We start from the raw sequence: 21,756 nt of genomic DNA on the forward strand, positions 1-21,756 counted from the left end.
CCCCTGCACTGTGTGTATATTCATCAGTATTTGTTAGAACAAGACTTCTGGGAATAGAAATTGGAAGCCATCCAGATATTTCAAGCTTGCAGGCTCTTTGCATCATGTCCTCTGCAAAACAGGCTTTCTTTATGAGGATGAAATAGGCAGTTCATTGATGCCTGTGTCAATAGGACAGAAGACCACCACACAGCAGGCTTCACAACAGCAGCAAGTCCTGACAACTACAGCAATTTGCAGGAGATGCTACAGACCTCTGTAGCATGTTCCCTACAAAGACCATGGGCACCCTTCCCTGTTTCCTCCTTGCTCAACCCCGACCATGCATGGTCTCAGTCTCAGCACACTCAAGGGTGCAGCACCCAGATCTACACCCCACCACCACTCCCTGCTCAGAGCCCTCAGGGGCTCCTCTACAGTTTGGTGCAACCAGAAGCTATGCAGAGGCAGAACAGTACATCCACTGACAAGAAAAAACAGCCCTGTTTTGATTTGCAGATAGCGATACCAGAGGCAGACTCTGGCTACCAAAAGGGCAAGTGGAAAAAGCGTCATGTTAAACTCTTGTCATAGATTTCAGATGGCCAAAGACCACAACAATTAACATGACCGTTCTAGAGATGGGCTAGGAGTAGCTATGCAGTTGCCTGGAGAATAGCAGAATGAGCCAAATATATAGCCAATGTGAAATAGGCTGTAAGATGGGACACAGACATATAAGCCACCAGGCCAAAAAAAAAATAATCAGGCTCTGCATCCACAGGTGAGCACTGATGGCAGCGGCCAGGTTTTCAGAAGCAGCCAGAACTGTGCAGAAGTTCTTACATCAGTGATCTGTGCCATTTGAAAAAGTAGGGCACATAAAACCAGCCTCCAAAGCACACAGTTTGACACACAATGTTTTTAATGCTGTTCTTCTGAGAGGCAAAAAGCCCAACTCTTTAAGAGTTGAGCTATAGCAATTGTTATAAACAATAGCCACTGATGTGTGCAAAGCTGAACAAGTTACTAGTAGCAGCACTGGGCATATAATAAGGTTTGTTTGTTTGGGAACAAATCCCAGGTTTTTTGTTAGACAGAACCAAACTTGCAGATGTTAAGTGTTTATTTCTTAACAAAAACAAGAGCAAAATAACTGAGAAATTCTGTTTTTATATTGGCTCAACTCAATTTCCTATAGCTTAAATAATTTAAAAAACCTTTTTGAAATAAGCAATTAAGCATCAAAATATATTCTAAATGTTAGTATTTCAAGATCTTTTTAATTCAGCTCAGCTATTGACTGAATTTGACCCAGGATATAGAATAATTGTGTTTAAAATTTTTCAGTTCATCTGCTGCTCACCAGAAATGCCTTGCTCCTTTCCAATTTGGAGTTCAGCTGGCAAGAATAACAAGTTCTGATTGAAACTAGACTGCACTTAATCATATCACGCATCTGAACTTCAGTTTCCTTTAGACATTGAAGGAAAATTAAAAAATCTTTCAGGCATGATTTCTAAATAATCAATCTTCTGGAAGAGGAATATGCATTCACACCAAGCCAGAAAGAAAAATGTGCAGAACTAAACAGGGGTAGCATCAGTTAGAGGACACTGAGCAAATTAGCAGGGCTATAGTTTCCCTAAGAAAAGAGGATGTATTTTCACATTATCTAGCTCCTTTTTGACATCTGCTAATTAGGCACTCCCTTCAGCTAATTTAAATATGCTTATTATACTTACAGCATCAGAAAAAGGGTCCAAACAGGTTGAGATGCCTTAAGTAAACCCACATAGATGTCCTGACCAAGAAGGCAGCTGCAGTGCAGACTCCCATCTTGGTAGATGGTGGAGAACCCCCAAAAGGAGTGGCAAACCTCAGGGTTGCCAAGTTATGAACACAAATCCTTTGGAAACTAGGTACTATTAGCTCCTCAGTACACAGCATTATTTTTTTTTTCTAGTTTCTTTCATCACTTCCCAAAGATCACTAGAAAACCAAAAAGGTAACACACAGTCGTCTCTTTGCAGGTGAAGGAGGACAATGTCCCTTTTGTTTTCCCTTCAAAGGGATGACTGTGTGTGCAGAGAAGGTGGCAGTGCTAGGCTGGAGAGACAGCCCAGATCAGCTGCAGCAAAACTGGCATGAGGTTAAGCCAAAGTATGACCTAGGTCTTCTTCTGCAGAGGAATGTTCAGCAGGCTTGCGGTGCATGAATACCATGCAAGTAGCTAGCATACCATAACTGTTAGTGTTTACCCCTAAACTGTTCCCACTCTTTTTACCTAAAGGCAGTAGGGAACAGTTTTCAGACCTTCTTGCATTACCTTATCCCCCATGCTCCATCATTCATCTGGTTTCCCGCAGCAGAACTGGCCAACTTCCAGAGAGCCAGAAATGATGTGGTGGATCACATGTTCTCATCATTCTTTGTAGCTAAGTAAATTTGCTCTACACTTGTGTGTGATATCCAGATAGCTACATTGGACACAGAGCACCAGGTTCAGAAGACACCACAAGCAGAACGCTTATATCCTGCACCTTATTAAAATGAAGCTGAAGAAAGGAGGTAGAGATGCTGAAAAATGGTCTAGCTAGACACAAGCAATTGCCAATGATAGTTTAAAACAGAAAAAAAAAAAAAGGAAAAAAATAAAGTAAGTACAAAAAGCAAACAGACAAACTCCCGTGCTCTGTTTGGAAAACATTTTGAATGCAAGTGGAGAAGGCTGCAGCAATAACAATGGGCCATGGGGAGCAGCACCTAAGCTGTGTTTAACTCTGTGTCTCCTGAGCAGTCCCAGACTCCCAAAGAGCAGTGTATCTTCAGGACCAGGGCTTGACACTGGGAAACGCAACTCCTGATAACAGTCCATGATGAAGATATCATAACCTAGCTGGAAATGTTCCTTAAATTCCCTGCCAAGGAAAATGGTCGAGCACAAGCTATTAAGCTGCAATAGCTACCTACCCACTTTATTAGTGTGCACTGAATTTGTTTTGTTTAAATGACTCTCAGGGGAACAAAGAGCGGAAACAGGCATTACACTTGTTGCATATTTACCACCGAACCCATTCAGCTCTGTTACAAGTCGGGGAAGATTTCAAAGCCTTTGCTCAAGAATTGGAACACTTACTAAGAAGACTGTATTCATAGATTCAAGCTAGGTCAGCATTTCCTAACTTTTTTTTTTGTAATGGAAGAATTATTTAAGTCTTTGAAAAAGTCTTACATAGTGAGATCACACAGTTTTCAGTAGCAATGATATGAAAGTTAGGTTAACTTTAAGTCTTTGAAAAAGTTTTACATAGTGAGATCACACAGTTTTCAGTAGCAATGATATGAAAGTTAGGTTAACTTTAATGTTCATTTACTGCTTTTGCCCCCCCCCACCAAATCCCTCAAATTTGTTTGCTCACATAACTAGTGATACGTATGAGAGTCTGGTCTTTATTTTTCCATCCTCCTCATTTGGATATTCATCTGCTAATATCTTACAGACCACAAGTGAAGGAGGACTGCACTAAAAGGCATTCTCCCTACCAATCAGATAAGCACAGTTCCACAGAACAAAACAAAACTTAGCTGCTGCAGTGTTCAGGGTGCATTTCTCCACAATGTATCAATGAATTGCTAAAATTGGGGCGTTTGAAAGGCTTGAACATTCACATTTTACCATTAATTGCTTATCACTATTGAAAATCCTGGAGCTGGACAACGCAAGTCTGGCAGCTGTTTACCCCATCTTCTGGACCTTCAGGTTACTCAGACTCATCCAATCTGCAACAAGACCTCAGCTTGGACCCATCAGACATGAACTATACCTTTAAATGCAGAAATGCTTTTAAAACCTTACATCACAGAGAGGTTCAGCGCTGTTTTGTAGGAAAATTAACAGCCAAGCTTGTGTAATATCAGTCTAGAGTAAGCTTATGATCAAAACAGATGTAACTGAAAGCCTGATACTCAAAAAGCTCTATTTTAAAGACAGCTTAATCCTCTCGGCACCTTCCTCTTGGATCTGATACTCAAGTTACAGGGTCAACCTCTTGGCTCCTACTCAGAGGAGTTTTTGCTGTACTCTAGTAACCCTCAGCACAGGACTAGCCCTGGAAGGCATCAGTGCCTGCGTGGCTTGTATTAGTTTTTGTCACAGCAGGAGTATCACACCTTCAGACACCTGTGCAGTTCAGGTTATTAAAAATTGACACTATAAACACAATTTTAGTCAAAGGACAACAAAACACTTGAAAAAGCAGCAGCTCATTTCAATAAGGAGAACTGCAAACTCCTAAGCTTCTTTTATGGCCCGAGTCTGTTTTAGATGCAAATAGTCAGACCTGATAAAAAGCAACCTGATCTATTAAAAAATAGGGGAAGGGCATATACATGTGGGGGCAAAGCAGCAGGAACTGAGACCTTATTTAAATAAGATCTTACCTTGCGGTGATCTCTCTATTAATAAACAATACTAGATAGATTAACTATGTAGAGCTCTCCATCCCAATTTTTATGTCATCAGTAAAGCCAAACCCAGGAATAAACCCAAGTAAATATGAAGGCATGTGTGCATGTTTCCAGGTTTACTGCTGCTGGACTTTCCCCTTTCTTACCAAGAGTAAACAGAGCCTCTAAAAGACTGTGAGTACACGAGGTGACTAATAACGATAATGTAAGCCTCCCTACGGCTGCCTGAACTTCTTCCAGAAAGTAAAGGGAGAACTCCATAGCAATCCTGCCAAAGTGTCCCATTTTGTTCCTTGATGTTTTCAAGATAAGAGTTTGAAAAACTTTGAAATTTTTTTTTCAGCTTTGGAAAAGTCACATTATTCACCAATAGGATGAAGGAAGAAAAAAAAAAGTGCATCTGTTTGTTTTGTTTTGTTTTGCTTGTTTGAAGCCTTCCCCTAAGCCATAGCTCTTCCCTTTCACTTCAGAAATAGCATTTCCAGTGCTCTGTTTTACTCAAAGGCAAAAAGTAACCATCTTCCGTAGTGAGGCACGTGCATAGTGATGTGACGGGCTTTTGTGCCATTGTGCACAGGCAGCTGCCAGCGTGGCTGGCCTCATCTCCCCCTCAGAGCAGCCCTGAGAGGCACTGATAAGACATTTTGCTCCTCCAGCAGCGACTATCAGCATCCATAAGGCAAAAGGATCACCACAAGTGTTGAAAAAACAGTTTAAAAAACAGAGCTGGAGGGGTTCGTTTCTCCTCCCCCTCTCACTCTCAAGCACGATAGAAAAAAGAAAAAAAGCACCTGACTCAGTGGAACAAAGCCAGGTTTTCTGCTCAGATTATTTTCTACTGCTGAACAATGACTGTTTATAGCAAAGACAAAAAGCAAACTCGGCAGTGAAACAGATGAAACCCAGGAGGAACAGTGAGGGTAGGCTTGGAAGAAGTCCACAGAGGAAAGTCCCCATGAAATGCCTCACGCCGAGCCTGCAGTTGGGCTTTGGAGACAACTGCTTGCTGGACAAGCAGTGTAGTTCCCTCCAGAAAGCTCAAGTAGGTGGTAGGTGGGTACAAAGCATGTAAGCATATGATGTAAGCATAAAAAACCCACAAAAGCCAGAAAATAAGGACAAAAATAAAAATAAAAACCCTAAACACATTTAAGTATAAATAAACTAGCTTTTTACTCAGAAGCGAGATCCCAAGAGTTGCTGCTAAAAGCCAATGTTTTGAGTAACTAAGAAAACCAGATTAAAGAAAATAAGTATTTTTGAAAAAGATTAAAAAGATATGTCAAGCCAAAGCACTCTTCATTCACTCCAAGTCAGCCCAGGTAGGCTGCAAAGACAAGTATCATACCTGTTCAAGGGGGCAAGGGACATCACAGCATGTGTTTCATGCCAAATCAGCATTTTCATTGTGGATTAAAGCTGAGCATGGCTTTTTTAAAGGTGGAGGGAAGCCACACATAGTGGGATATGACCAAAAAAAAATGCACGATACTGAAAGCAATACTTTGTATCAGAGAAGCTGGGATGCACATACATCCCCAGTCCTTATAACCACCACCTCACAGGGGACCGGACATTATTTAAGTAGCTTTGGAGACTTTCTTGTTCTTACCAGTAGCTCTGGGCATTTGCTAAATATTTGCTTAAAGATATTTGCTAGAAGCCCTATCAGCAGGAGCCAGGTACCGGTGAGCAGCTGGCTTCCTTCTCTGCAGTGCTGCAGCCCATCCCACTGGGACCAGTGGTTGGCCACCTTCTCCACAGGAAGGACAAGCAGTAATGAGAGGCAGGCATTTTGAAGTGCAAATCCAGTATGTAGGAGACCGACTCAAAAGCAGGCTTTATTCCCCATACCTTTTAATTAGTTTTTTCTTGAACAGAAGACATTGAAGTCTAGTTTTGCAGAGTGAGGGAGAATAGAGGGGATCTGTGAATGCACCAAAATATGTTGACAATTCAGGTAAGAAAGTTCAGACAGAGAATAAGTAGGAAAGACACATATTTCCAACAAAAGCAAAGCCTCTGGACAGCCTGAGGAAGTTGGCATTCATAAAATCATAGAATGGTTAGAGTTGAAAGGGACCTTAAAGATCATCAAGTTCCAACCTCCCTGCCACGGGCATGGACACCTCCACTAGACCAGATTGCTCAAAGCCCCATCCAGCCTGGCCTTGGACACCTCCAGGTCTGGGACTTCTCTGGGCAACCTGTTTCAGTGTCTCACCACCCTCACAGTAAATAATTTCTTCCTAATATCTAATCTAAATCTCCCCTCTTTCAAACTGTTACCACCTTCTTGTCACTACACTCCCTGATAAAGAGTCCCTCCCCATCTTTTCCGTAGGCTCCCTTTAGTTACTAGAAAGCTGCTCCAAGGTCTTCTAGAAGCCTTCTCTTCTCCAGGCTGAACAACCCCAACTCTCTTAGCCCGTCTTCATAGGAGAGGTGCTCCAGCCTTCTGATCATGTTTGTGGCCCTTCTCTGGAGACACAGAAGAGGACACCCCTGCTCTCCGCCACCCCTGTACCCCATTTCTCCCTTTGCAGCACCAAAGGGGCCTTGCCCAGGTCAGGAAGGTGCCACCAGGGGGTCGGCTGGAAGCGGGCTCTTTTCCCCAGCCTCCTTGCTGCCATCCTTTACACCTCATCCTACAGAAAGGCTTTCTGATCCTCCACCCTTACACTAAGGGGCTGGTGGATCTACTCCGATCAGCTGCTGCTCTTCATCCCCCTCAGCTGCCGTGCACATGCCAAAGAGCCAAAAAAAGGGAGCAGCTGCCGACAGACCTGCTGGCCAAAGATGAACCGAGCTTCTAAAGGCGTGTGACAAGTGATGGGAAAGCTGATGTATACAGAGCCATAAACAGGTAACAGTTGTGTCATAGGAGCCTTTCGTTGGCTTTTGTGGGTTTGTCTTGCTGAGATGACCCAATGACACACACATACACACTTTAGCACTGCCCCCCTTCCCCCCTTGCAGCTTTCCTTAGCCATTACAGTTTTTAAGCAAAGCAGAGCTGTGTGCCAGCCCAGGAACAGGAGCCTTGTGGGGAGAGGATGGGGGGGCACAGTCCTCCCTCAGGCAGGTCGTCCCCCGTGTGCATCTGGTCACTAACCCCAAAGCAAGGAACACAGCGTTAATTCTCTCCCCCACAGCTCCCCGCTGCTTTCACTACTGTATTATCTGTACAAAGCTATACAGAGGGAAAAGCAATCTGTTCAGAATCATTTGGGAGTGAAGGATTAAAAAAAAAAAGAGAAAGAAAGAAAATAGTGACACTGTTACAGACATGTACACAGAGAAGCCTTTGTGTGCCAGAGCAAGGGAGCCAGCAGAGATATCTCCAGCAGAGCAAACTAGGATGGAATTAGCAACAAACTCATTGGGATGCAATTTAATCACACTGAGCAAAGGCAGGCCGGCTAAATAATCTTGCTGGTGTGCTTTCAAACTCCCACTGCCCTTGGGCGTTATTTGATCACTTCAGCTGAGGCCGGGTAGCTCTGTCTCCGTCACTGCTAGATGGCAACTGTGGGATATCCCCAACAGTTTGGGATTAATTTGCTAATTATTTGCCCGGTGCCCCTGGAAAGGGGGCACAGCTGCTGCAGAGAGAAGGCAGCTGGGTACCACACACAGATTGTACCCTTGGTAGTCTCACCACGGGCTGGTTCCTCTGCTTCCTCCCCACACGCTCTCCAGCCCTTCCAGGCTAGGCTTTGAGCCTCAGTGCTAGCAAAATATGAATAAATAGTGATTAGCCCTCAGGGCAGAAGAGCAAAACAGACTGATGAGCCAGCTAGCACCCCTCCCACACACACTGCAAGCCCAGGGTCATCAGATGGGTGAAGCAAATGAAGCCTCACTGAGGTCAAGCCCTGCCCAGCCAAAATGGGAAACAGAGTGAGTCCATGACCACAGATGTGTGATGGTGGTCAGATGTTTTCAACCAGGCTGTTGTAGCTCAAACAACTCCCACCCCTCCTACAAATGAGGTTATAAATACCAATTTCATCAGCTGTGCTATAGAAGCAAGTTCCTCAGTTAGCGGAGAGAAAAATTAATCACTGTGTGAACAAGCCACTGAACTGTAATCAGACCTTTAGCCCTAGCTGCCTTTAATAGTCAGGTGCTCAGCAAGGAAGAGCTTGGCTTCCTCCAGGGCAAGCAGGGCATGTTACAGGGCTGTGTTGCCACAGCTGAGACTGCCTGGCACCATTTTGCTGGAAAAATGGCAGATCTAGCATTTCACAACTGCATACCAGTGCCCTGCATGAGATGTCAATGCTTATTTTTTTTATAGATTCCTACAGTAATAGATACCAGAGGCCAAAACCAGAAAGGTTTCCTAAGGCTAGCTCTATACTTACCTGAGATTTATTATACTAATGACCCTGTTCTCATATTAGTCAGTGTAATCTGTGAAACATTCAAACTAAAGCCTCCAAGTGCCCTGGAAACCAAGATACACAATTAAGGCCAGGTAAGGGCAGAAGCTTTTCAGTGATCTGCCACTGTTGTATTCAGAGCTCAGCCAGCCTATCACGTTACTCTAATTAAAATATTTCTGCTTTATTTTTTAACAAATCTTGTTCATTGGAAATTGTGCATAAAAACCTTACAGAATACACTTTGGAAGTGCTGCAAAGCATAATGAAAAGATAGGATTGCTATTTTTGTAAACCAGCGCTAGTCAGGCTCTTCATTAGAAATGGAAGCAACCAGCTAGAAAATGAAACAGACCGTGATGCAAGATGTCAAGCTATACTCTGTGGAAAGACGTTCTTCGCAGAGACACCTCAGGACTTGCTAGAAGTTTCTGGCTATTGCCATGGAAAAGCATTTGAGCAAACAGCTCAGCCAGGGGAGCAGCAAGCCCTCAGCACAGCTCCCCATGCTGTGGAGATTGCCACCAGCAGAATTCTGGTGCTTCATCCATTATTCAGCAGCTGCTGTCAGCTCTTATTCACATATGTCACCTGGGCATAAATAAGTAAAACACCATACATACAAATCCATGACAGAGGAGAGCATTAAAAGCTAATGAGCAAGCAGGCTTCATGCATTTACTTGTACTACAGTCTGGCACTGACCATTTCACCAGCACCCATTATGCTAAGATCCAGATCTTGGACCAGTTCTTACACTCAGTTACGCTCCAGAGAAGTCTTTTCACCTTCTTTTTCAGTGGCAATTATCTTCTTTTTACCTGGACAAATATCCTCCCTGACCTATTCCAAGACAGGCCTATAATAACTTCCATTAAAAGTGTTTGTATGGAGTACGGCATGTTCCAGCCTCTCACTACTGCTTGTGAGAACCCTCATAACTCAGCTGTAGCATGACTTCTTTTCTCAGGACCAACCTAACAAACAAGGATCAAATCTTTTCAGTGTTGGTACATGCCCAGTGGAGATTTCTGCACCCGTCTGCTTTCTGTACAGCCTTGACTTCAAGCTAGGCTAAGTCCTGAAGTAGTAGATCCTTCTCAAGAGCCTACCTCATTAACCAAGGCAACAATCACAGCTAGACTTTGTGATCCTCATTCCTGAGCTGCTTCCAGTATCACTGCAGTGTGCAGGGCAGATAAAACCACTCTGCATTCTCACATTGCCAGCTAATCCTGGGAAAAGCTTCTGACTGCTGCCCTACTCTGAAGAAAGATATACTCCATAATGCTAACACATGCAGTTCGGTACATTGAAAAGTTCATGGTTTATTTTTTCCTTTTAGAATCAGTAGCTCTCAGGGTCGTACTACAAAGCTGCTGAACCAGCATAGCCAAGCCAGAGTCATACTCAAGATAGCCATAGCTCTTACATTAAAACCAAAAACAAACCCAAACAAAACAAAAACACACACACAAGTTTAATTATATAGTACCACATTCAAGTGGCACCATAATCAACCAAAGTGGAAACCAAGCCTTAAGGAAAAAAAAAGAAAACAAAACAAAAAAAACCAAACCAAAACCCACACGTGCTTTTCTTTCCACCAGGAGTCAAAATTGTCACTTGGCCACACAGTATTACAAAGAAAATAAAGTAGTAAGAAGTGGTCAGAGTGGTCAGGAGTGCTCTTAAACCGGCTGGCTTTCTCTATCAGTGCATTATGTAAGTTATTGCAAAGTAGTTTATATACCAAAGACTTATGGAAAAGAATTCTATAACAAAAAGTTATAACTACTGTTAGTTGTCTTCTATTTTGATTCATTTATGCAGAGACCAGCATATTTAAGATTTATTTGGAGATTTCACAGCAACAGATATTCAATAGATACTCACTGTACAGCAACAGATATTCAACTGTTCTAGAGTTCTGATGATACTGTTAAGAGTGCATTTTTATGGTCTGAACTGCCTGTATCTCTTTAGAGTACTCCAGGAAATTAAAGCATTTTTGAGTTTCTCAACAGAGCAAGATGTTTCTAAGGCAGCAAAATAAAATACATATTTCAGAACTCATTAGTTCAGCAAAATTTATCCAGGTACTTAAGAGTTCATTATAGCCCAGGGAAGTCAAAAAGAGCCTTTGCTTAAATTATAAAGCCAGACACACTTATCTAATTTTCAGCTTACCGTAAAGCAATAGAGATTTTTAAGCAGCAGCTTATAGCTAGGCTGTACACACAGACACATTTAAATTGAGGAAAACTAATTTCAAACTTGGCATTGTGTCTGAGGACCACTACTTCCCTGTAATGCTAATAATCTCAATAATATATTCTTCAAAATCAGCAGTACAGTTGAATGTTTCTTCCTTTTGGAAAAAGGGCATGTTTCTGGATGTTCACCTTAGCTGCTTAACATTAGCATTTTGCTCCTAAACCAAAAGATTCCTTTCAATTTGTTTGATTGTGGGTGTATTTGTTAGTATGCCTTCAAAACAGCACCTGCCTTAACTTCAACCAAATTTTACAGAGGATGAAATTATCTCTGAGACTTCTGCTTATCCGTGAATATTTTGAATACACTGATTTAGCAGAGGACTTTGGAAAGAGGAGTTCACTGCTCATCATGTAAGAGAGGGAGATCTCGTCATCAAATCTAAGGAAAGATTACCTGCAGGTCAGTAGAGCCCTAGAAAGGGCACAGCTTATGCCTGCCCAGTGCCTGCCTCAGCTTCTCTTCATCCTTTGGGATCTAACACCACTGTTATAAATACAGCAGATAAAGCTCACAGAGGTGCATGCCACCGTAAAAACACTGGCTATGCTGGGCAGCCTGGCTGCTAGAGTCCATCCATCTCCAAGCATTTTAGAAGACAGATAGTATTTCAGCAACAGGTAGCATATTTGCCAAACCCTACTCTCCTTCAAATGTCTGTCAGGAGCAACCCAGTTATGGCCTGGGCAGAGGAACAGATGAGCTCAGATGAGCTGTGCTCTTAAGTCCCAAACTGCTCCAGGAACTTGTTTTGGTCGTGCACTGGATTGGCCAAGACACAAGGAGGATTCCAGACACACGGGCAGGAAACTCACCAGGACATATCTCCTTCCCAACTCTTAGCCTTCACCACAGTTTTGCATAACATTTCCACTCCCTGCTGAGAATGGAAGTAGTCATGGGTGATCAGAAATTCTGCCCTAGGGGGCCAGCTCCAGAAAAGCCAGTAGGACTGTAGCAGAATGAAATCATTGCAGGATTTAACCTACTGCATTTCCATGTGCTTTTCTGGTTACCATAACCAAACTCTTGCTCTGATGTTTCACGAGCTAGAAGTCATTGCTTGAACTGTACAAAAAAAAAAAGTTAAAAACAACCAAACACCTGGCTTCAAATTCTGCTCTGGAAACCCTCTTCATTAAGTTGAGGTGGTTTGTGTCTTTTTTTTTAATTATTATTATTTAACAGAATAAAAAAAAAGAAATAAGATATAATTAGAGTGATATGTACTCCCCAGATGCTTTAAAGTTTCCAGATTTAATTCTGGGTTTCAGATAATGTTAAATACTCTGAGGCTTCCCAGGAAAAAGCACTTGCTATTACCAAAAAAAAAACCTGAACCCAAAACACATCAAAGAAGTAGGAAAAAACCCTCAAACAAACAAGAGAAGAAGCTGATTTAATGTATTGATTCCTAATTTTTTTTTTATGAGGGGGAAAAAACCACTCCAAGCTAAAATGAGACCTAGGTAGCATCCCTCTGTACCTGCACTTCTTCACCGCCTTGGAAATCATTACAATTTACCACCTCTTTCATCACTGCCTGACCTTGAGCTTGGGTCCTCTGCACTGACTGCTGGCTGCCAGAGGAAAAGACAAGAGATGGCAGGGGAAACAAGGTCACCTCAGCTGGCAAGCACCAGTGCCTCAAACGCCTGCTCACCAGTCAACTAAAACAGTTGCTGCACTGTCAGACACATGTCAAGATTTGGAAAGAGATAATAAAAACAGGATGGAAATCAGTTCATCCTAAACATCTACGTATACACCACAAAGCTTTCAGTCATCCTGGAGAAAAAACTGTGGGGCTGTTGCTCATCCCAGAGGCATCAGCCATCCTGCTCTTGCATGAGTTACTTTCCCCAGCCAGGGCACAGCCTGGGTAGGAAATGGCACGGATCCAACCTGCTCAAACTTTCCCCAAGCAGCTCCTGTGCAGCTAGGCAGGCACGTTTCCCAGGAACATCCACTAGGTATCTGTTTACCCTGCCACAGGGTCAGAAAAACAGCAATATAAAGTGTCAGATAGAACTTGTCAGGGCTTGTCAACTTGGGAAGGGTTTCGCTATTTCTCGTGGGCACAAATGCTCTGCGGCTCGCAGAGGCTAGTTTTAATGGTGTAAGCAGCAACAGGGAGAAGGGGAGACAAGACATCTGCCAATGTTATTGCCTCAAGAAAATCCTCCAAATAGCTGACACTTTTATAGCTTGGCTGAGTGGAAAACATCAGGTTTCTTACCTTGACAGAAGTCAAAAGAGAAGAGCTGTATTAAGAGGGATCACACACAGAAATACTAAGACACATACATGACTGGTTAAGGGCACAACCTCACAACCACCATCTTTGCATGAGTTATAGGCTCAGTAAAGCCATCACTATTGCTTGATTGCAGTTTAGCCTCCATTTGGTTCTCCCTGAATAAGCATCCATAACACCAAACAACAGCTGGCACTTGCTGGCACCTTCACTGGTAAGAAAAGAGAAGCAGTGAATAGAGATGTGAAGAAGCAGGGCAGGCTCCATCTGGGGAGAAATCCTCAGTCCCATTTTGTCATCATCAAGGTTCCACTGGATTTAATTGGACTCTACATTTTAGACACCACTTGATAACTTGAGTTTCTAGTACTACCTGTACTGACATCATATCCAAGCTTAACTTTTAGAGCATCAGAGAGAAACACCACTGATTTATCCACAAGGGATAGATTTCCTTGGTGAAGTATAAGGAAGGCAACTAATTAGAAACCCAAGAAATTAGGGCCTCTATGGAAATATCATTATTATTATTTTCTTAGTAACTCCAAAACAACAGAAAGCTACATGGCCAAGGAAACACACACAAACATAGTCTTCAGTTTTATTTTTCTATGAAGTTATTCATATAATATGAAGGCTAAAAAGAGATTTGAAAAGAAGCCAGCCAAGACAAGGTACATCTATAGTGCAGAAAATGAGATGTATTTTAGGAAAATTAGCCTGATGGAATTGTTCAGGAATGCAAGGTAGGAACTGGGACTCCACCAAACACTGGCCTCTTGCCTCAAACACGGTCTCTGTGTATTGTCAATAAAGATATCTTTCCCATCTCTCGGACTACATCCTGTATCACTTGTTGCTAATGAATCCCTGAGGGGGTTAGATATTTAATATTGCAACATGAGAAGATGTCTTAGAAGCAAAAAAACTAAGGCTTTAACCAAAGAATTAATCACAATGGGCCAGATACCCTCTGGAAGCAGAGCTCTGCTCAGCACAGGAGCAAATGGACATCACCTCCAAGTGCATAGGAAAGCTCAGTCCAAGCCTATCAAGAGCAGAAGCAGTCTAGGGACTCTCTGATTTATGCTGTTGGCCTAAATTCCCACAAGGCCATCGTGGGCAGAGGATCAATCATGCCCACGTAGTTCCCTGACTCACAGCAAGAAAACAGAAGTGAGAAATGGGTCTGGGAATTTGCCAGAAGAAGTTTCCAGGCTAGCAGGAGTTTTACCACCAGTCACTAGTAATTGGAAACTAGCCCATGGTCTCCATAAGGGGAGATCTGGCCTTTATGTTGGATATAGAAATAACTGTATTGGCAATGGATGCAGCAGCAGATATTTTGCTGGTTGAACTCGCCTTGGTTTTGCTGGTGACAAAGTACCACAAAGCCAAACTGACAGAAAGAATCTGCTCCAGGGGCTTCTGCCAATATTAAAGAGTCATATCTATATATAAAAAAATAATTTAAAAATTGCCTATTTGCTTATTGTTGTTGTCCTGGTAACAAATCTACATGTCGATGAAAAAGGTTTAAACAGAATGAGCAGGCAAGACCTTAGAGGGTGATCCAAGACTGCCTCTGTGGAGAAAGCAACATATTGGCTTCATTATTCCCAAACTGTCCCACAAGCTCTCTTTGGGTTCCACGAACAGGGCTTGGGAGGATACAAAGGCATCACTCTTGCTCTCTGTGTGCAGATAAGGTTCACCTGCCTGGGGTAACACAATAGCTCACATATTCAGGCCAGCTACAGGTTTTGCATTCATAGACAAGATACACATGCCATCATTATCCGCTTTCCTTCGGCGTCCTGAAGAAGTACATGTTTAAACAGTATTAGGATGAGGGCCTATCATGCCACAGTTTGTGTGAAATTGTCATTACCTCTACAAAGCACACATCACATTGTCAAGATAGAAATAAATTCAGCAGCAGTTCACCCAGTCAAGAGAACAGGGCACCGTTTAAGAAGGTTAACAAGAATAGATGAGACAGAAAACTGATCCAGGATGGCATAGGGGAAGTGCTGCAATAGGAGTCTTTGGGAATGCACAGATGGGAATGGTAAGTTTGCTTTGTGTTCCCATTCCCACAGGAGAATGTGGAACAGCTTATATGCAAGACAAGGGGCATCTTCATGTACCACAGCAATTATCTTGAGGTCCTTAACCCCACAAGGTGTGTCAGGCTATCTTTGTCTGTAAGGACAGTCACTGATAATTATAGAACATGAGCAGGTACCGCCTGTTTCTCTTAAGCCCCACAGAGGCCTGGATCTCAGATCAGTTTCCATCAGTCAAACCAATGTCAGATGACATACTAGATTTATACTATCTGTAGCAGAGAGCCCCATCTGCCTCGCCAGCTCTTACAACCTATGACAAACTCTGAAGTTGGGAGCTAGTTTAACAGCAGCACACAAGAGCAGGAAGAAGTAAAACTTCATCAAAGCATCCAGCGGGACAAAGCTTTCTCTCCTACCTATGAACGCTAGCAAACAAAAATGACTACATTTCAGTTTATAACTACCAGGTGCCTCAGGTAGTCCTGGAATAGTATGATCTAACAAAGACACAGGGCATTTTCAGTGTCAGGCAGCTGCTCCATCTACTGGATTAAGCCTACAGCTAAAGCAGTTTAGCTCTACCCACACATCGTGGACATAGTCCTCAGTTTCAGTCAGTCAGTGAATCACAACCGTGAATAATTTTAGTAAGCCTCGTGGAGATCCTAAGTACTATGGAAGTTGTAGTGTTGTGGTTGAGTCGAGTCACTGGAATGGGGAATAAGAAGCAAAAGTGGTAAGGCCAAGGGCAGACTGGCTGATTTCCAGTTATTCCTGTTCAGTCAGACACTTGAAAGTTAATTTGAGAAGTAACGTGACCTAAGTCAAACCGTAAATGAAGTTCCTTAAAATATATAAACAAATTAGCATCGATGCTGTTGTTTCTAGGTTTCTAGGGTACACAGAATGTCAAGTGACTGATGATGCATACAGAAAGCCTTGCAACAAAGGTTCAGTATTTGCTGAAACAGAGCACATCATGGAGTTTTGCCTTTGACAGAGCTGAATGCCAGCATTTTCAGTCTTCCACACTGATAGACAGAGCTAGGAGGAGGAAAAAAGAAAGATTTTTCTGTATCATGCCACACCTTGTGTGGTCGTTTTTTGGGGGGTGAAATAGAAGGATTTTGTTTGCTTTCTGGTTTGGTTTTTTTTTATATTTATATATACACACACCTTGCATAGTTCTAAGTGGCTGCAGAGAGATGTAATATGAAAATCTTTTGCCTTAACCACTAATGAAAATAAAAAAAGTTTCAGGAAAAGACAGAGATACCTTTTTTAAAGTGACCATCATACTGGGGTACTGCATAAGATAAATCAGATGATATACGCTGGGGAGGTTTGCTTTCTTCTCCTCTCAGGGCAGATAGCATTTCTTCCTATAAAACCTCAAAACCCCAAGGTGTGATAGGAGTGAAGGTTGTGACACAGCAGACTAATAATGAAAATTATGTCAGAGTAAAGTGCATCTGATACAGAGTCTCAACTTCATCAGTTGAGGCAAACTCCTCAAAAATAAATATAGACTATGCATACCACAGCTACTAGTGTGTGCAAAGGTTGTTAGTCAACATCACACTTATGAAAAGATTTCTAGTTGAGAAGGATCTTGTTTTGGGAACCAAGGATTTAGAGATTAATATTTTATTCCCAACTGCAACAGAGAAACTTTGTGTGACAGCTGCCATTTCCCCATCTGCGTGATGGTTATCATATCTTAAGTACAATGCCTGTATAACAGCAAGATCACTTGCATCCTGAGATGGAAGGTTTAACATAAACAAAATATAATTATACTTAAAACTAAATTATACAGCACCTGAAAACTAAACTATCATCTTTATCTACCAGGATACCTAACACACCATGAGAGATGTCACCGGGAGAAATTCTCAGAATAGGAAAGAAAAAAAAAAGTCTGGTTTATCCTAAAAATTGCCATGATGGGAATTATCTGTTGGATCCTGGATATCAGTGCAGCGGTTTCATCTACTGCTTTCCCAGTCCATTGGGATCTGCAGAGGACAACCAGCTCCTGTCCTCGTTTACACCCTTTGGACTAGAAGCTGGGACAAAGGACTAAGGACAAAAGTAGGTCTTTCCTCCCAGATTTCTGCTCTGATTATTTGAAACTTGGGTAAGCTGCCATTTCCCCATCTGCGTGATGGTTATCATATCTTAAGTACAATGCCTGTATAACAGCAAGATCACTTGCATCCTGAGATGGAAGGTTTAACATAAACAAAATATAATTATACTTAAAACTAAATTATACAGCACCTGAAAACTAAACTATCATCTTTATCTACCAGGATACCTAACACACCATGAGAGATGTCACCGGGAGAAATTCTCAGAATAGGAAAGAAAAAAAAAAGTCTGGTTTATCCTAAAAATTGCCATGATGGGAATTATCTGTTGGATCCTGGATATCAGTGCAGCGGTTTCATCTACTGCTTTCCCAGTCCATTGGGATCTGCAGAGGACAACCAGCTCCTGTCCTCGTTTACACCCTTTGGACTAGAAGCTGGGACAAAGGACTAAGGACAAAAGTAGGTCTTTCCTCCCAGATTTCTGCTCTGATTATTTGAAAACACAACTGCTGGCCAGCCACGAGGGGCCTGTGCTGGCTGCCTGTGTTTACATCCTCATTCCTAACCCCTGAATCACGGTTGGAGCAATGAGATTAGCCTAGAGGACTGCAAGAGATGACTCATGCAGCACACATACCTGCAGGGGTGCACAGGCATTCATCCCACCCCATTTCCCTCATCGCTCTTACCCTTTGTCCTTCTGCCCCAGTTCTTCTTATTACTTTTAGTATTGCTTTATTGCATCTGGTCCAAGCAGACGGCAAATGCCAGCACTCCACATGTGGTTATGGGTCTCTGGGTTGTCTCAAGACACAATAATAGACAACTGTAAGAATCTCACAGTAGCACATCCCTTTCTCTGCAAGGAAAAAATTTCTCACAAACCTGACTAGCAAACTACAGTCTGGAGCATTAAGCAGCCACCCATCCAAGCCAAGCCAAAATACTCAGTATTGTGTTAAATGTCCTAGCAGATTTTACTCCTACTGCCTCTCACAGATTGGCAGAGATGTCTCTCAGAAGTTATTTGAGAGACAATGCTATCAAAACACAGAGGTGACACATGCACAGAGCCTTTTTTATGATATAAATAGGATGTCATTACAAGTCTTTGTTACATGCAATGATAAATATCACTTAAGATTACTAACTTTGCAGTATCACCAGTGGTACAGGAGAAAAATTCAGGTCATTTCTACTAAAAACACAAGATGCTGCCAGTGTTCTGTAGCCAGGGATTGCTTTGTATTTCTTGTGGATTTCATAATTAAAGTAAGAAGAAGATAAAGGACTATCCTTTGAGGCTTGCAAGCTCCTAATGAGCTTGGTTCTGTGGTGAGAATTAGTGGGGCCTGATGCCTTTCTTGAACAAACAGTCTCTGTCTGTGCAATGTGTACACAGCTCAGTGAGTTTACTGAGGGTGAACTGAGAGTACATCATATTACTTCCCAGCCTCTACATGAAAACTCCTCAGAAACTGATGCCCGCCCTGTCATCTGTCAATTAAAAAAGAAGGTCTAGGCCAACAGACTGTGGTTATAAGTATAGTATATTTTTTTTACTTACTGTTGTGAAAGTTAGTACTGCTCATGGAGATTGTTTAACTGCAAAAAACCCACAACTATCCGCCAAAAGAACAAGGCGGCCAAAATCCCCCCAACCACGCAACACACACAGAATGAAGGTGAGCTGCCCAGTTTCTCACTTACTCCTTTCCCTGAGGGAAATTAATCTTTATGCCCAATCCATCAGCAAGCTCTCTGCTAAGAGGGCTGTCAAAGGTGCAGATAGTGCTGATCAGTGCATGATATAAACATCTCATGATCTAAGAGAGTTCACGGCATTTTGTGCTGGCTGCGGCGATGGCAATATCAGCTTTGGGAGCAATGTTGTGAAGCACAAGCCTGAGGTGCAGGATCCAAGCCCAGGGGACCACATTTTGGGTCCTCCCACACAGCACTGAATGCAGGGAGACCAAGTCTGGGTCTGGTACACAAATCTGGCTCAGCTGGATCCCACCCCAGGAGCTTGCATCTGGTGGGGGAGGCTGGGTTGCTCATTGCAAACAGATGATTTTGTGCCCATTAAACCACACCTTGTTTACACTTGCACAAGTTAGCAAACAGTTGCTCCTATTACCATCCATATTCAAGATGATGTTTTGAACCCTATGCATCTGGATGCCTAAGTGAATGCTATCTGAGCTATCTTTTCCAAAGATGCTACAAATTTTGTGATCTGTGCTCTCACTGCCACTGTCTTAAAACATTTTTTTACCTTTTATGCCTATACACAGCAGGATCATTAAGAATATTTTTCTCTTTCTTACCACTGCATCAAAGCTTTCTTTGAAATACTATTATCCTTCTGAGAAAACAATACCATTGTGTGTGGCACAGCCCATATGATCTCAGCCAGAGGACAGTGGAGCAGCATAACACATACCCTGGCTGCTATTTCTTACCCTGGGATTTAAAAATCATTAATACTGAATCCATGCCTGGTACAAGTCTGATCCAGATTAGACATGCTCACACAAAAACATTTCTGCCAAAAGGACCTCGTGCACACAACACAGAATTTATACACTTTACAACATAGCTGGATCTTTAAGCATCTGTCCAGGTGGTACAGATAAGCCATAATCGGTCTTCCAGAGCCTACTGAAAAAGAGGTGATACACTGATGTGCTTTCAAGAAATCTAAAGCAACATGATGCAATTGTGCTGTACCAGCAATTTGTATCACCTGGTTGTGGCATTTTTTTATGGTTTTGGAAGATCTTTGTATCTTCCCGTTAATATCAAAAGAAATTATGCTCTGCTGATGCAAAGCAGATCTGGTGTTAAGTTTCAAACAGTCTCTGATGTTTCTCCCCAGGTGCTGCCTTGCAACCCTTCATCTGATTCACCATGAAACCTCCCAGCCCCAAGGACTGGTTTACACAAAATAGTCCCCACCAGTTTAACTACAATCAGTTTGAAAGTGATTTAGTTAATCCTTCCCAAACTCCTTTGGGGACACATTTGAATTCATTTATAACAGTTATGGCTTAGAGCGACTTACCTTTCAGTTGGTAAGTTAATTGTGATAACAATTTAAAACGTAGCTTGGTAGTTCATTAACTTGAAACTAAGACATAATTGCTATCAGCCAAAATACTGTGTTTCCAAGTGATGTTTTCCATAACTGATTACAGTTAAGTCAGTTCAACTATTTGTACAGATCAGACCAAAATCCCCTGCCCCAATTACATGGTCTTTGGTTTCAAATGTTGCACAAATGAGTGATTTGTCTGTCCCTGTGGTAAACAAAAGGGCAAGGCAGGCTATACTCAACTCTTTTTCTGAAACTACAGCTAAGCACGCAGAAAATATGTTAAGAAGTCATAGTTAAATGGCAGCAATGAAGAATTTGATCCACAGTTTTTCCTTTCAGTCCACAGCTCCTCAAAGACCCCCAGCTTTAAGTATACCGAGTATTTACCAGGTGCTGGGTTTCATGTACATATTTTTTTGGTGTGCTTGTCCCAGACACTAATTATGGCCTTGTCTGTGGGGTGTAACTACACCCTAGGAACAAAACTGTTACTGACACTTACGATACACAAAGGAACAGGGTCATTTTTCCAAAAGCTTGGAGCTGACATCGCTGGAAACTTGTTGAAACACATCTAAAAGCAGGTGAGCTCCTGGTATGGTGATCACCCCAAACTAGCTTTTATCCTGACCAGCACCTTCAGATTGATTAGCTATAAAACCTAATTAAATAAATAAATAGAATGAAGTTAGTAAAATTAAATAACATTAATGAAACAAGATTTGTTCTCATCTCTAGAATAGGAGAGGAACAGTGGGGAAGAAAGTCCCTATGCTCTTGCCCCACATTGCCACCAGTGCAAAAATAAGAAGCATCAAACTGCTTTGCATACTTAGACTTGTTTAATCAGATCATCGCCTGCTGCAAAGTCAGCAGGAATCAGCCTGGGACACACTGGCAAACCAGTTTGGGGAGCAGGGTGCCCCCAGGACAGGCTGGGGCGGATGAGACAGGAAAGCTTGGACTGCTGGGGTGGCAGAGTGGGGCTTACTGCTGACACACCTCAGGGTCTGCCACCACACAGCTGCCCACCAGGACAGGGGCAGGGAGCCAAACAGCTTTTGGAGCCACTTTTTTATAGCTCTACTCTTACCTAGCAGAGGGAGAAAGCAAGAAT

Source organism: Calidris pugnax, unplaced genomic scaffold, assembly GCF_001431845.1.
Source record: "Calidris pugnax isolate Ruff unplaced genomic scaffold, ASM143184v1 scaffold8, whole genome shotgun sequence".
NCBI lineage: Eukaryota > Metazoa > Chordata > Aves > Charadriiformes > Scolopacidae > Calidris > Calidris pugnax.